This window comes from Lepus europaeus, chromosome 11 (assembly GCF_033115175.1).
Source record: "Lepus europaeus isolate LE1 chromosome 11, mLepTim1.pri, whole genome shotgun sequence".
Lineage (NCBI taxonomy): Eukaryota > Metazoa > Chordata > Mammalia > Lagomorpha > Leporidae > Lepus > Lepus europaeus.
Window position 1 is genome coordinate 112,191,719 of NC_084837.1, and position 15,772 is coordinate 112,207,490.

The window sequence follows — 15,772 nt, forward strand, 5'->3', positions numbered from 1 at the left end:
CAGTGAGGCCACGCACGTGGAACGAGATTAAACTACCAAGCCTTGCATTTTCAGCACCTGACATCACTCACGAATAGTCATGCCAATTAGGTCCAACACTGTAGATTAAGAAAAACTAATTAGCTCTGGCAATTATGAAAGTCACTGGAAAGCCCAGCAGTGGGCACTATGTGCTGTAAAATATACATATTTTAGGGATGACTTGCTGAGAGCTGCTTTCTCGGGTTTTATTTCTGTGCCCCTTGCTTTTAGAACATGGCAGCCTGTGTATCGCCAGGCTCCCACAAATAGTAAGAGAATACACAAAAGCAGGAGCATATTCTACACAACCATATGTCAGACTAAATTTGGGCCAAAAAAGGGAATGAATGCAATCCATATCTGATTTATATTTGACAAATACAGAGATATAAGCTCCTGTTTTGAATGCCTACATGTTGTTTCCATGGCAACTGCATAAACACTTTCCTCATAACATAGCCATCTTCATTCTTTACATACCATTATTTCCTTCTTTCCACTCTCAAGGGAAAGCCTAATTTATTCCCCAGGAAAAATCAATCACTGATTTTCTTAATCAGTGGCATTTGAGGAGTAGGTGGCACAGTTCTTTTTATGGAAAAGCAATCTCCACCAGCGCTCCTGCTATGTGTACTTACTTTAAGCAAAGTGTGAGAACAAGTTGCCATGAACAATCCCTCCAAGAGATGAGGATGTGCATTAGAAACCCACAGAAGGCTGGCAAGTGATCACATGCAGCTCCCTCTTCCATGTGCATGGAACACGATGGAGACTGCTTCGTGAGAAAAAACCTTGTCATCCCTACAGAGTTTCGGTAGCCTCTGGAGAAAACCCTTTGTTGATTTCCTTGTGAGACATAGACTGTGCAGACTGGCTAGCAACTGGAAGCCAAAGCAAGGCAACCCACTTCGAAGCAGATCCAACGACAGCAAACGGGAAAGACAAAGGAAACCCCACCAGATTTCTTCACTTTGTCTATTCTTTGAGTCTGGGGTAATTATCACAGATTCAAGAGGCAGCAGATGGAAGAGATCCCATATTCCACTTTAGCAATCAAATGAACAATTTCTCAAAATCCTCAAAGGGACAACGGATAAATTACACTCCAGCTTTTAGTTCCTCTCCACACTCAGGGCTCATGGCGCTGGCTGGGGAAGGCTAAGCGCAGGGGACTTGCCACTCCTCCTCTGGGCCCTCCTGGCAACCCCACGGCAGCTCTCATTGCTGTGTGGCTACTGCTTATATGTGACTTCCTCAAGGGATCTCCAATCCAAGGCAGCCTCTGAGTTACAACAGCAGGGTACTTAATAAGCTAGTTGAATAAACAAGTCTTTTTGCAGTAATTCCGTCTATCAGACCAGTTTCAATTCTTTGTAGTCTTATCTTGTCCTCCACTTCTACCAAACAGAATCTCTTCCAATCTACTCTTTGTTGATCTCTGAGGCCTATGTCAAGGTATGGACCGATGCTCTTTTGTTCCTTTTGATTTCTGGTTTTAAGTGGCTGTCTAACTGTTCCAGCACCACTTGTTTAAAAGACTAATCTTTTTACTTTAGATTATCTCTGCACCTTTGTCAGAAGTCAACTGATTATATGTACAGAGTACTTAAAAAGTTTGTGAATTGCAAAAAAAAAAAAAATTGAAATCCACACATTTACTTTTTTCACAACATATTTTCCATGAACTTTTTTGATGACCCCTAGTATGCACTGATTTCAGAACTTGCACCAAAGTAAACCTATCTTTTAATTCCATTGTCCACACACTTTCTGAAGCATACGTACATACACATCTATTTCCGGACTGTATTCTCCACAGATCCAGGTGTTGTATCTATCTTTTTAATAGTACACTACTTGATTTCAGTAGCTTTTCAGTAAGTCTCAGTGTGGGTCCTCCAGTTTTGTTCCTCTTAAAAGCTGTTTTGGCTCTTTTCTAGATGTTTTTACCTTTCCAAATAAATTTTACAATCAGATTGTTAACTGCCACAAAGAATCTCCAGTAGGATTTTGCCAGGGATCTCATTCGATCCACAGCACAATTTGATGGAGTTGGCATCCTGGTAACTGGCCTCTTCCAACAGCTGAACACACTGTCTCCCTTCTCTTCCTGGGATCTTCTTTGATTTTTTTCAACAGTGCTTTGTAGCTCATCAGCACAGACACTGCACACGTTTCATTGATTTATACTTACGTAGTTCACGTTTCAGTCCTATACAGTGCTCCTGTAGGTGGAGTTTTCTATAATTTTAATCTCTAAATAATAGAACATAGACATGATTGATTTTTATATAATGACTTTGAATCCTGTGACTTTACTAATTCACTTATTAGTTCTAGTATATTTTGGGGGCAGATTGTCCAGGATTTTCTGCATAAAAATTTTTTCACTTGCAAATAGAGAGAGCTTTATTTCTTTCTGCTCAATTTGTATTCCTTTTATTTCTTTTTTCTTGCCTTACTGAACTGGTTATGGGATCCTTGCCTTGTTCCCCATCTCAGGAAGAAAATACTTGGGTTTTCATCACAAAGATACTTATATTTCCCATCTATCAGGTTGAGAAAATCTTTCTACTCTTAGTTTGCAGAAACTTTTAAATTATGAATTGATGTGCTATCTCATCATTGAGATAACTACATGGACTTTTTTCCTTTTAATTTGCTGAGATAGTGAATTCTACTGACTCATTTTAAAGATCAAAATAGCCTTGTCTTCTTGGGATAAAGCCTGCTTAGTCATAATGCAGTATCATTTTTACATATTGGTGATTCTGACCTGTTAATATTTTCTTGAGGACTTTTGTGTCTGTTTAAAGGTTTCTTTCTTGTAATCCATTCAACTTGTTTTGATATCATAATAACACTGGCTTCATAAGTGGGTTGAGAAGTGCTCTGTCTTCTTTTATTTCCTGGCAGTTTGTGCAGAATCAATATTATTTCTTCATTAAATACTTCCTTAGTAGCATTTGCCAGTAAAGGCCTCTGGGTCTGGAGTTTTCTTTAGTGGGAAGTTTTAAGCCCCAAATTAAATTTCTTCAATCCATATAAAACTATTCAATTATGTATTATTTTCTTGAGTCAGCTTTGTTAGTTTGGATCAGTCAATAAATGTTCCATTTAAGATTTTGAATTTATGGGCACAATGTTCTGTTCTTTCCTTTTTGTTTTTTAAAGATGTATTTATTTATTTGCGCAGGGGCCATGCTAATCTTCTCCGTATCATTCCAATTTTAGTATATGTGCTGCCGAAGTGAGCGCCATTTATTTATTTGAAAGGCACAGTTACAGAAAGAGAAAGAGAGGCAAAGAGATCTTCCATTCTCTGGTTCATTTCCCAAATGGTCTCAACAGCCTTGGGCTAGGTCAGGCTGAAGCCAGGAGCCAGGAGCCTCTTCCAGGTCTCTCAAGTTGGTGGCAGGGGCCCAAGAACTTGGGCTAGCTTCAGCGGTTTTTCCTAGGCACATTAGCTGGATTAGAAGTGGAGCAGCTGGGAGCTGAACCGGTACCCACACAGGATGCCTGTCCTACAGGCAAAGGCTTAAACCACCTGTGCCACGGTGCTGGTCTACAATGTTTCTTTCTTATTTGTTTCAAATAAATAAAAGACAAAGAGAAAAGGCTCCCCTATCTACTGGCTACCTCCCCAACCAGAAGCCAGGATCACAATCCAGGTTCCCCAGGCTGAGTGGTAGTCACCCAATTACCACTCCCTCCCAGAGTTCGCATTAGCAGGAAGCTGAGTCAGGAGTCAGAACCGGACATCAAAGCCTGGCACTGCCATGTAGGATGTGCACGTCTTCACTGCCAGGCTAACCTGCCCCAGTCCCGTACTGTCCTTGTGACATCTGTATGACCTGCACCTGCAATCCCCCACTTCGTCCTGACACTTGTAATTTGTCTTGTTTTTCTATCAGTCTAGTTAAAAGGGTATTAATTTTACTCATCTTTTGGTTTCATGTATTTTCTTTATTGCTTTTGTTTTAAATTTGAATGATTTCGGTTTTTCATTCTTTCCTTATGTTTATTTTGGGTTTCATTTGTTCAACTTTTTCTGCTTCTTCATGGAGGAAGCTCAGGTCACTGACTGGAGGCTCTTCTTCCCTCTCTCCTAATTCAGTGTTTATTAGAAATGTCCTATTGCTTTACAAGCATCCCCACGTTTTGATATTGTGATTTCACTTTCATTCAACTAGAAATATAATTTCTATTCTGACTTCCTCATTGACCTACGCAGTGTTTACAAATGGGCTGTTTATTTTCCAAATATGTGAAGATTTCTCAATATTGTTCTGTTACTGATTGATCATAATTGGCTTATCTATGAATAACACAGCTATGCACATTTGTGTACAAATATTTGTTTCAGACTTTGTTTTCAGTGCTTTTTTGTGTATATCTAGGAATGGAACTGCTGGGTCAGGTGGTAATTCTATGTTTAACTTCTTTTTTCCAAGAGGCAGAGAGAAAGAGAGACAGAGCCCCAACTGGGTAGAAGATGGAAGTCATGGCCTCAATCCAGGCCTCCCACATGGGTGGTAGGGAGCTACCACTTGAGTTGTCCCACTTTCTCCTGGGGTCTGCAGTAGCAGGAAGCTGGAGTCAGGAGTCAGACCCAGGCGCTCTGGCCCTGGCAAGCATCGTCGCTGGTGTCTTCCAGGCCATCCACCGCCACTATCTGATGTTGTGAGGACCTTCCAAACTTGTTTTCAAAGGCTGAAACTTTCAGATTCCTACCACTCATGTACTTAAGTCCTAATTCCGGTACAGCGTTGCCAACGCCTGCTACTTTCTGTCCTCCATCCTTCTCTCTCTCTCTGTCCCTCCCTCCTCCTTCCCTCCTTCCTGGTTTTCCTTCTGGCTACAGCTATCCTCACGGCTGTGAAGTGTTACTTCTCTGTGGTTTGTCACCATTTAAAAAAAACACAAAATAAAAAAACACCTGCCTGATGGTTTTGAAAGGGTGGAATTGAAGTGGCCAGGAGTCCTGGTGCCTCTCCATTCTTGGCAGATATATGGTGGAGCACAGAAGAAATACTGAACAAATCTACCTGGAAATAAAGGTAGTGACTGCACATTTCTCCCACTGCATTTAAACAACGGATGTTTGGTTTCCTGTAACAGTCCTCTGGTGAAACATACCTGCGCGAGAGCAGGAGGCATGCAATGGACCATGATGCTCATCATCAGAGCACAGGGCGGCATGAGAAGGTTTTGTTTTCTCTCTTTTTATATGCCAAGTGAGTGGCAGGAAACAAAAGCTGGCGATTCTCCAAGAAAAATGAGTTTCTTTAGGATCAAGTTTCCCCTCATTTTTCTAATTTGGCATTTTTAGGTAACTTTTCCTGGGGCTATGTGACAGAACTGTTCATCTTTAAAAAGTACAAGCGAGAATGATCATGTTAACTTTTTCTCCACTATTCTTTTGTTAGCATATGGGGACAATTACTTGAGCGTTGAAGTCGGGGAGCTGTTTTCTAGCTTCCAATTTTCCCTATTAGGAGAACACGGTACGCGGATTTCCCTTGCAGTGATAGAAAGAGGGGAATGTCACCACTTCACTTGCTCTCCGATCACCTCATATGTTCAGTGATATTTCAACTGACTGCGATTTACTTAAAACATCTACTGTGAATTGTGGTTGGCAAAATGAGTCAGGGGGTAAAACTGTGTTCTCAGAACTCTTGTTAATCTTCTCCTGCACAGCTGATACAGGTCCCTACCTTTTTTTTAAGATTTATTTTATTTATTTGGAATAGTTACAGAGAGAGGTAAAGCCAGAGAGGGAGAAAGAGAGGTCTTCCAACCCCTAGTTCACTCCTCTCCAAATGATCACAACGGCCAGAGATGAGCTGATCCAAAGCCAGGAGCCAGGAGCTTCTTCTGGGTCTCCCACGTGGGGGCAGGAGCCCAAGGACTTGGGCCATCTTCCACTGTTTTCCCAGGTCAAAGCAGAGAGCTGGATGGGAAGTGGAGCAGCCAGGGCTCGAAACCAGCGCCCATATGGGATGCCAGTACTGCAGGTGCCACATCCCTCATCTGAGGGCCAGGCTCTCAGTGAAGGAGTTGAGATAAACATTCTCTTCCTGGGTTGTCTTGCCGTGGTGTGTTCAAAGGTCAGCTCGTCTACACAGCATGATCAGATTATCACTACCCTGCAATGCTGTTGTCTTGTGGCCATGTGAGCGTGGAGGCAGAATTTCCACCACTCAATGCATTCATTCTTCGGTCATTTACTCTACCAGAGAGTATTTCTGCTGCAATTATCCCAGCAGTAGAGAATTTTAAAATCTAATGTTAGAGTAGATGTAAGCCCACAGAAATAATTGTTTTCCAACAAAGTCCTAAAAATACATTTGAAGAACTAAAGAATTGATGGAATCACCTTCTTCCAAAACACAATGCAGATTTAACAGGATGAGGGCAGCCCCATGAGCGGTGAGAACAAAGCCTCGCACAGCAGCCTGTGTGCACAGCTAACCGGAGAACATCACCTGCTCTGCCACGTGCTCTCTCACTCCATCCCCCCACCCCGGAAATGAAAGTCATACTTATTTTCTAATTGTAAAGGCAATACAAGCTGGCTGTAAAACATTTACATATTCCATTATAGCATAAAGACTGCAACATGGAGCACAGATCCAGTATTCATTCAAACCACTATTGACATTTTGGTAAACATCCTTCCCAGTAGGCTTCCATTTAAAAAATCATATTATAATGCCTTTCCCCCCCAAAAAAAACTATTCAAATTGAGGTAACAAACACTTAAAATATAGCAACTTAACTAGCTTAAGCATATGCTCCAGGGTAAAAATCACATTCATAATGTGCAACCATCACCTCCATCCAACTCTTGGACTCAACTCTTTCACTGAGAGCCTGGCCCTCAGATGAGGGATGATGGAAAAAGAGGTAGGAGGGGCTGGGGCTATGGCGTGGCAGGTAAGGCCACCACCTGCAATGCCAGCAACCCATATGGGTGCTGGTCTCGAGCCCGGGCTGCTCCACTGCCCATCCAGCTCTCTGCTTGTACAACCATGAGGCTGTATCCACTGATAACCCCCATTCTCTCTTCCCTGCAGCCCCGCACCCACCATCCTGTTTCCCAGCTCCACGACTTTCACTATTCTAAGTACTTCATATTGCTGGATCCTACACTGTACGCCTCTTTGTGACTGGCTTATTTCAGTGAGAATGATGCCCTAGAGGTTTGTCTGTGTTAAAGTACACGTCATGATTTCTCTTTTTCAGGCTGCATATTTTGTTTTATTAACATCACATTTAACTTATCTACGCATCCAGCAGTGGATACTTAACATTGCTTCTATGTTTTTGCTATTGTGAATAATGCTGCTATGAACATGGGTTTACAAGTATCTCTTTGAGACCCCGCTATCAATTATTTGAGACACATACCCAGCAGAAGTGATGAATCATAGGGTAATTCTAGTTTGAATTTTTGAAGAACTGGTATGTTGTTTTCCACAGAGGGTGTACCACTGTAAAGTGTAAAGTACCAATAGTGCAGAAGGGCTCCAGTCTCCCCTCATCCTTGCCAATGCTAATTTTCTGTTTTACTGCTAGTAGCCATCCCTTTGGGTATTGGCTGTCATACTAATGTAATTTGGATTTGCATTTCCCTAATGATTAGTGGTGCTGAGAATCTTTTCATGTGCTTGTTAGAAATTAGCTTGTCTTCTTTGGAGAAATGTCTATTCAACTCATTTGCCATTTTTGAATTGGGTTATCTTTTTTTGTTTCTGAGTTTTAATTATTAATTAATTATTAATACCTTAACAAATGCCTAAATTGAAAATCTTTTTCCATTTTTTCCAATATATTGATATTATCTTTTGATGTACAATATTTTAAAGTTTCCATGAAGTCCAACTTGCGTATTTCTTCTATTTGTACTTTTGCTTCCATAACCAATATCACTGCCAAATTCCGTGTTGTTAAATGTTGTCCTAACCGAGTTTCCTTCTAACAGCTTTATAGTTCAGGTGTCACATTTCGGCTACTGACCTGCTCTGAGGTCATCTTGGTCTATGGTACCAAGGAAGGGTCCAGCTTCATTCTTTGCATGTGGATGTCCAGTTTTGGCAGCACCATTTGTTGAGAAGACCGTCCATTCCCCCACTGAATGATACTAGCGCCCGTGTAAAAAAATCACCTGCAAGGGTTTGTTTCTGGGCTTACTGTTCTATTCTATTAGTGCTTATGTCTGTCTTTATGCCAGTAACACACAGTTTTGATTATGTATCTTTGGAGTTAAGTTTTGAATTTAATAAGTGTGAAGCTTCCAGCACTGTTCCTCTGCAAGACTGTTGTGGCCCTTCAGGGTTCCTTGGGATTTCCTATGACTATCAGAACCTTTTTTCATAGGTCTGCAAAAAACATCGGTAGGAATTTGTCAGAGTTCGCACTGAATCTATCGCTGATTTTGGGTAGTACTGGTATCTCTACAATGTCTGCCAAACTATGAACATGGGACGTTTCCATTTATTTGTGTCCTTTTAAGTTTTATTTATATTTGAAAGTCAGAGTTAAAGAGAGAGAGGGAGGGAGAGAGAGATCAATCTTCCCACTGCAGGTTCACTCCCAAGATGGCCTCAAAGGCCTGCGTTGGGCCAGGCCAAAGTCGGGAGCCAGGAGCTTTATCCAGGTCTCCCATGCAGGTAGAAAGGTCCCAAGCCCTTGGGCCATCCCCTACCACTTCTCCCAAGCCATTAGCAGGGAGTTGGATTGGAAATAGAGCAGCCAGGACACAAATTGGCGTTCAGATGGGATGCCAGTGTTGCAGTCGGCAGCTTTACCCACTATGCCACAACACCAACCCCTTTTTGTGTCTTTATTTTTTTTTCTTTTAAGATTTTATTTATTTATTTGAGTGGTAGAGTTACAAACAGTGAGAGGGAGAGACAGCAAGAAAGGTCTTCCTTCTATTGGTTTACTCCCCAGATGGCCACAATGGCCAGAGCTGTGCCTATAAAAAGCCAGGAGCCAGGAGCTTCTTCCTGGTCTCCCATGTAGGTGCAGGGGCTCAAGGACTTGGGCCATCTTCTACTGCTTTCCCAGGCATAGCAGAGAGCTGGATTGGAAGAGGGGCAGCTGGGACTAGAACCAGCACCACATAGGATGCCAGCGCTGCAGGCAAAGGATTAACCTAGTGTGCCACAGAGCTAGCCTTAATTTCTTTCAGCAGTATTTTTTTGCATTTTTCAATGTATACATTGTTTCTTCGTCTTGGTTAGGTTTCCAAGATATGTCATGCTTTTGATGCTATTGTAAAAGGAATTATCATAATTTCCTTTTCAGGTTGTAAGCTGTTGGTGTATAGATTTGCAACTGCTTTTTATGTACTGGTTTTTTATCCTGCTAGTTTGTTAAATTCATTAGGTCTAGCAGGTATTTTGTGTATGTGTGTATAACATTCCAATATTCTCTGTAAACATTCTTATTTCTTTGTTTCCAATACAGACATCTTTATTTCTACTTTTTTTTTTTACCCTGCTGTTAATTTCTTTTGTGTATGTTCTTTGGTTATTTCCTTTGTGGTTAACATGGTGATTTTATATTTATATCACCTTAACTTTAATAACATAACAATTCTACTCCTTTCAGCTCAGTCCCCCTAATCCTTGGTTGCTGATGTCACAAAATTATAGCTTTATACACCATTTACCCAAAAATATAAACTAGTAATTCTTTTAAATGAATTAGTCTGTTAAATTATGTTGAAAACAAAAGATGGAATACAAACAAAAATTACAATACTAGCTTTTAGATTAATCATTCTTTTCTAAAATGTACTATCCCCTTAAATTACACAGAAAAAGAAAAGCTGTAGACAACTGTTGCAATACTACTACCTTTTGTCACTGTAGTTAGCTGGGTTGAGAGCCTGTCTCCTTCACGGTTTCGTGTTTCTGTGCAGTGTCCTTCACTCTACCCTGAAGGCTCCCTTCGCGTGTCCCGTACAGGACAGATCAGGTGGTAATGAACGCCCTGAGTCTCCACCTGCGGATGTCTTCACTTCTCCCTCACTTTTGAAGGATAGTTTTTCCAGATATAAGATTTTTGGTTGACAGCTTTTTTTATTTAGCATAATGAATACATAAGATTAATGACCAGTAGCCTGCAAAGTTTTTGATGATTATCTGTTGACAATTTTTTAAAGATTTATTTAGTTATTTGAAAGGCAGAGTTATGTATGTGTGTGTGTGTGTGTGTGTATGAGAAATCTTCCATCTACTGGTTCACTCTCCACATGGCCACAACAGTAGGGCTGGACTGGTCTGAAGCCAGGAGCCTGCAGCTTCTTCTGGTATCCCACCTGGGTACAAGGGCCCAAGCACTTGAGCCATCCTCTGCTGCTTTCCCAGGTACATTAGCAGGGAGCTGGATGGTAAGTGGAGCAGCTGGGACTGCAACTGGCATCTATATGCGATGCCGGCATTGCAGCTGGTGGCTTTACCTGCTATGCCTCAATGCTGGCCTCAATCTGTTGGCAATTCTATTGAGGAGACTTGAATGTGGTAAGTCACTTCTCTTGCTGTTTTCAAGATTCTCTTCGTCTTTAGCTTGTGAATATTTGACTGTAATATGTTTTGGTGTGAGTTTCTTAAAGTTCACCTTCTTGGTAGTTGATTGAGCTTCTTGGATATTCATGTGCACATCTTCCTTCAAAATTGAGATGCTTTTGGTCATTGTTTCCGGCAGTATTCTTTGTCCAGTTCTCCCAATTATGTGCTCCTAAGACTCCCACACGTGTAGGCTTGTCCACTTGAGCGGTGTGCTACAGGAGTCTATTTATTACTCTTCCACCTTATTTCCTTTAGCTCTTCAGATTCAGTAACTCCCATGGTTCCACAGTCAAGTTCACTGATTCTTTTTTCTGCCTAATTAAATCTGCCTCTGAATCCCTTTAGTGAATTTTTCATTTCAGTTATCACATTTATAGCTCTAGAATCTGTTGTTTCTTTTTGTGTTTTATATCTTTATCGACACTTTCATTTTGTTCAAGCATTGTTTCCTTGACATCTACATCTTTTAGTTTGCTATTGGCAACTTTAAGCCAGCTCTTTTAAGGTTTTTGCCTAATACACCTGCCATTAGATATCGTTCAGGGAAAGATCCTGCTAACTTTTCCCTTTCAATGGGCCAAATTTTCATGTTTCTTCATATGCCTCATGATTTTTTGTTTAGAACCAGACATTTGGATAATAATGTATCTCTGGAAATCCCTACCTTTTCCCCAGGCTTGCTGTCTTTTGTATTTGCTTTTATTTGTTGCTTTTGGTTTTTTAATTATTATGGATAGTTCTGTGCAAAATATCAGTCTAAGGTATAAATAAGTTTAATATACATTAAGGGCCAGCGCCGCAGCTCACTAGGCTAATCCTCTGCCTGCGGCGCCGGCACCCCAGGTTCTAGTCCCGGTCGGGGCGTTGGATTCTGTCCCAGTTGTTCCTCTTCCAGGCCAGCTCTCTGCTGTGGCCAGGGAGTGCAGTGGAGGATGGCCCAAGTGCTTGGGCCCTGCACCTGCATGGGAGACCAGGAGGAAGCACCTGGCTACTGGCTTCGGATCAGCGCAACGTGCCGGCCACAACACGCCGGCCATAGCAGCCACTTGGGGGGTGAACCAATGGAAAAAGGAAGACCTTTCTCTCTGTCTCTCTCTCTCTCTCTCACTGTCTAACTCTGCCTGTCAAAAAAAAAAAAATATATATATATATATACATACATATATACATTAAGGTCTTTTCAGAGCTTGTATATTTCCCTGGGCATGCACAGTCAGTTTCTAATTTTCCTCATATAAACAGTTCTAAATGTCTCCATCTTTAATGCTTGGATCACAAAAGGGAAAAAGAATGCTACAGAGGGAGGATAAAAGGTCCCTGTTGTTTTAAATCCCCTGGAAGTCACTTCAGCTGCAGGGGAAGGGGCCTGCAACCATGCTGACAGCCACCTCTCTCTCTGACCTCTGCAGTGAGAAGCATCAGTAATCACTCAGAGCACAGACCCCTAATAATCTGGAGCAGCGAGCAGTTTTCTCACAAACGGCTCCTATAACTGTGTTCTGGCTGCCACCATGGGTCGAGGAGTAGTAGATGGACAGCCGTTAAGAGCTGAATTTGATGGAGATTAACCACAATTAGCCTTCCAAGTCTTCTCATGGAAACTGAAAGCCTTCAGTCTACTCCAGAGCTCCAGAACAGTCCATCAGAGCTGCCAGTTGCCTAGGTGAGCAGTCGGGTTTGGGTGCTCCCCACTCTGCCGTCTGCCTCATGCCACCCTTGACAGGGTCTGCTGGGAGCAAACGTTTTCAATGTGGATGAAGTCCAACTTCAAAAAACTCCAGGTTTTTTTCTTTTTTTTTTTTTACATATTGTGCCTGGTGTCATGTCTAATTCCTCAGCAAGCCCTATATTTTGAGGATTCTCTTATAATTTCTTCTAAAAGTTCTATATTTTTCACATTTTCCACTTAATTTTATGATCCAGTTTTAGTTCATTTTTACATGACATGAGACTTAAGTTGAGGCTCACTTTTTTCTGCATGAATATTCAATGGTTCTTGTACCATGTGCTGAACAGACATCCTGCAACGAATTCACTTCAAACCTTTACAAACCACTTCTAGATTACCTAGTGCATTGATCTGCACATCTTTCAATACCCCAGTCCTGATTGTTATTGCTAGATCATCTCTACAACTGGGTAAAGTGATTTGTTTGATGTTATTTTAATCTTTCAAAGCTTTTAGTTATTCTAATTTTCTGACCTTTCCATATAAATTTTAATCATGAAGATACTGCAAGAAAAATATTTCCTGGATTTTAAGAAATGAATTAAAATTGTATGTCAGTTTGGATAAAATTGATATTTCTACTATGCTGAATCTTGATGATAGCTTTTCCTGCCCTTAGTTTTCTACAATTAATAAGAGTAAGAAGTACCAATGTGAAAGGGACTCTACAAAACTAAACAGAAAATCCACCCCATTAAGATGAACTAATCTGAGGCACAAGATGTGGCGCAGTGGGATAGGTCTCCACCTACAAGGCCATCATCCCATATGGGTGCCAGTTCGAGTTCTGACTGCTCCACTTCTGATCCAGCTCCCTGCTAATGCATCTGGGAGCAGAGGATGGGCCCTGCACCCACATGTGAGACACGGATGAAGCTCTATGTGCCTGGCTTCAACCTGGCCCATTCCTGGCTGCTGCAATCATTTGGGAAGTGAACCAGCGGATGGAAGATCTCTGCCTCTCCTTTTCTCTCTCTGTAACTCTGCCTTTCAAATAAATAAATAAATCTTTAAAATAAATAGAAGATTAATATGTATTCACTGTAATTTGTTTTTAATGACATCACTTTCTAAGACTGAAAATCACTAAAGAATTTTGGGGGGACAAAGAGAAAAGAGAAAGGTAGATAAGACTTCAAGGGAAGACAGATATGTGGAGAGTGTAGTCTTGTACCTTTTTTTCCATGAGTATCTCTTCCCCTTCTCTGTCTCCTATGTCTTTATCTCAAGTAAAATGTGGGGACTACTGTTACCATCTTCAAGTAACTTAGTGATGGATTAATGTGTCTTCTAAAAAACCAAATTGGGCCGGCGCCGTGCCTTAACAGGCTAATCCTCTGCCTTACGGCGCCGGCACACCAGGTTCTAGTCCCGGTCGGGGCACCGATCCTGTCCCGGTTGCCCCTCTTCCAGGCCAGCTCTCTGCTGTGGCCAGGGAGTGCAGTGGAGGATGGCCCAAGTGCTTGGGCCCTGCACCCCATGGGAGACCAGGAGAAGCACCTGGCTCCTGCCATCGGAACAGCGCGGTGCGCCGGCCGCAGCACGCCTACCGCAGCGGCCATTGGAGGGTGAACCAACGGCAAAGGAAGACCTTTCTCTCTGTCTCCCTCTACTGTCCACTCTGCCTGTCCAAAAAAAAAAAACAAAAACAAATTGATTTAAAATTTCATGAATATATCTTTCACATTACACAATGACTAACACAATAAGAACATAGTCAACACAATCATAAATTACTGACAGAACTAAATTGATTCTGCAAGAATACCCATAATATGCACCTCAAGGCAGTATGATTTTACAAAATTTACAATATGAATGCTGCTAATAATAGGTCTTTCTTATTTGTAAGTAGATAAAGAGGAAGCAACTTCAAGAGTTGTGTTTTAAGTCTCTGTAAACTAGAATAAACCTGTGGTTAAGAACTCAGGCTGTACAGGCAGATGTGGTGATACCTCTAACTAGTCACTAATGTCAGGCAATTTATTTAACGGCCTGGAGAGTGGTTTTCCATATAGGGGATAGGGAAATATTTAAGACTATGACCTATGTCAATTGTGAAGCTAAAGAGTAATGCATATATCATGGAATAAATGTTTGTCTTCAAAAGGAAAATTCCTGTGTTAACATACACTCCCCAGTGTGCTCGCAGTTGGAAGTGAGTCCTCTGGCAGGTGTTTAGGTCATGAGGCTGGAGCCCTCGGGAGAAAGATCAGTGCCCTTATAAAAGAAAACTCCAGAGAGCTCACTTGCACCTGTGCCACGTCTATGAATGAGAGAGCGGGTTCTTGCAGATACTTCGCCTGCTCCACTGTGATCTCGGACATCCCAGCCCACAGAACTGTGAGGCTGCGTATCTCTGTTGTTTGGGGGCCGACCAGTTCCAGCTATTTTATTAAAGCAGCTCAAATGGACTAAGATGGCATATTAAAAGCTAATCCCAAAGGTTGGCAGTTGGTAAATATTCAATATTCAATACTACTATTTCAAATTCATTTTTGTCTGAGGACATTAAACATAGCTCCCGTCTGTAAGCACAGCTGTCCTAAATGAAGATATTATAAAAGATGCTCTAAAGGTCCATCACGCTCTATGAAGTTAAGATTCTAAACAGTTGCCAGACTGTTCAGGGAAGTCTTTTTGTCTTCCAAGAACGCACTTCCCTACTCTCAAGGGTCAAAACTTTTAGCTCATGAAGTGAACTGACACAAAACTGGGTGCTTGACTCAATCTTGGCATTACAGAGCTAGAATGTCATCCTTTGAATTGTAGTTTCCTCAAAGTAGCCATGATGGTTCATATAATGAAAAAAAAATTCTTACCCGTGCACATTAGAAATTTGGTAAGGTACACGAATGACAAATGAAAAATCATTCCACTCTCTCTTCTGGATTTTTATGGGGTTGGCATTGGTGATGCTACCTGAGACACCATCATTCCCGTATGAGCAGCAGTTTGAGTCCCTGCTCCACTTCCAATCCAGCGCCCTGCTAATGCTCTTGGGAAAGCAGTGGAAGGTGGCCCAAGTGCCTGGGCCCCTGCACCCACGTGGGAGTCCCAGGTGGAGTTCTAGGCTCCTGGGTTAGGTCGGGCCTCACCATAGCTGTTGTGGCCACTGAGGAGTGAAGCCGTAGAGGGACGATCTCTTTCTCTGTGTCTTTGTCTCTCCCTCTCTGTAACTCTGCCTTTCAAGTAAGTAAATACATCTTTAAAAAAATAAATAAATAAATACCACTGCAGATTTTAGATTCTGGGGGCAATCAACTGAAATGGAGCCAGCAAAACTGTATGTAAATGCAGATGGTTGGGCCAGAGCTGTGGCGTAGGGGGTTAAACCACCGACTGAGATGCTGGCATCCCATATGGGCACCTGTTGGTGTCCCGGCTGCTCCACTTCCAATCTAGCCCCCTGCTAATGGTCTAGAAAAGCAGTGGG

The 15,772-nt window shown here is 41.8% G+C and overlaps 1 protein-coding gene and 1 pseudogene across 7 annotated transcripts in view; both read right to left on the reverse strand.

Moving 5' to 3' along the window:
• The window catches only part of PEAK1 (pseudopodium enriched atypical kinase 1), a 351,733-nt gene that overhangs the window by 137,616 nt on the left and 198,345 nt on the right, over window positions 1-15,772 (reverse strand). The gene's annotated exons all lie outside the window — the stretch shown is intronic.
• LOC133770662 (U6 spliceosomal RNA) lies at window positions 3,192-3,279 on the reverse strand (annotated as a pseudogene).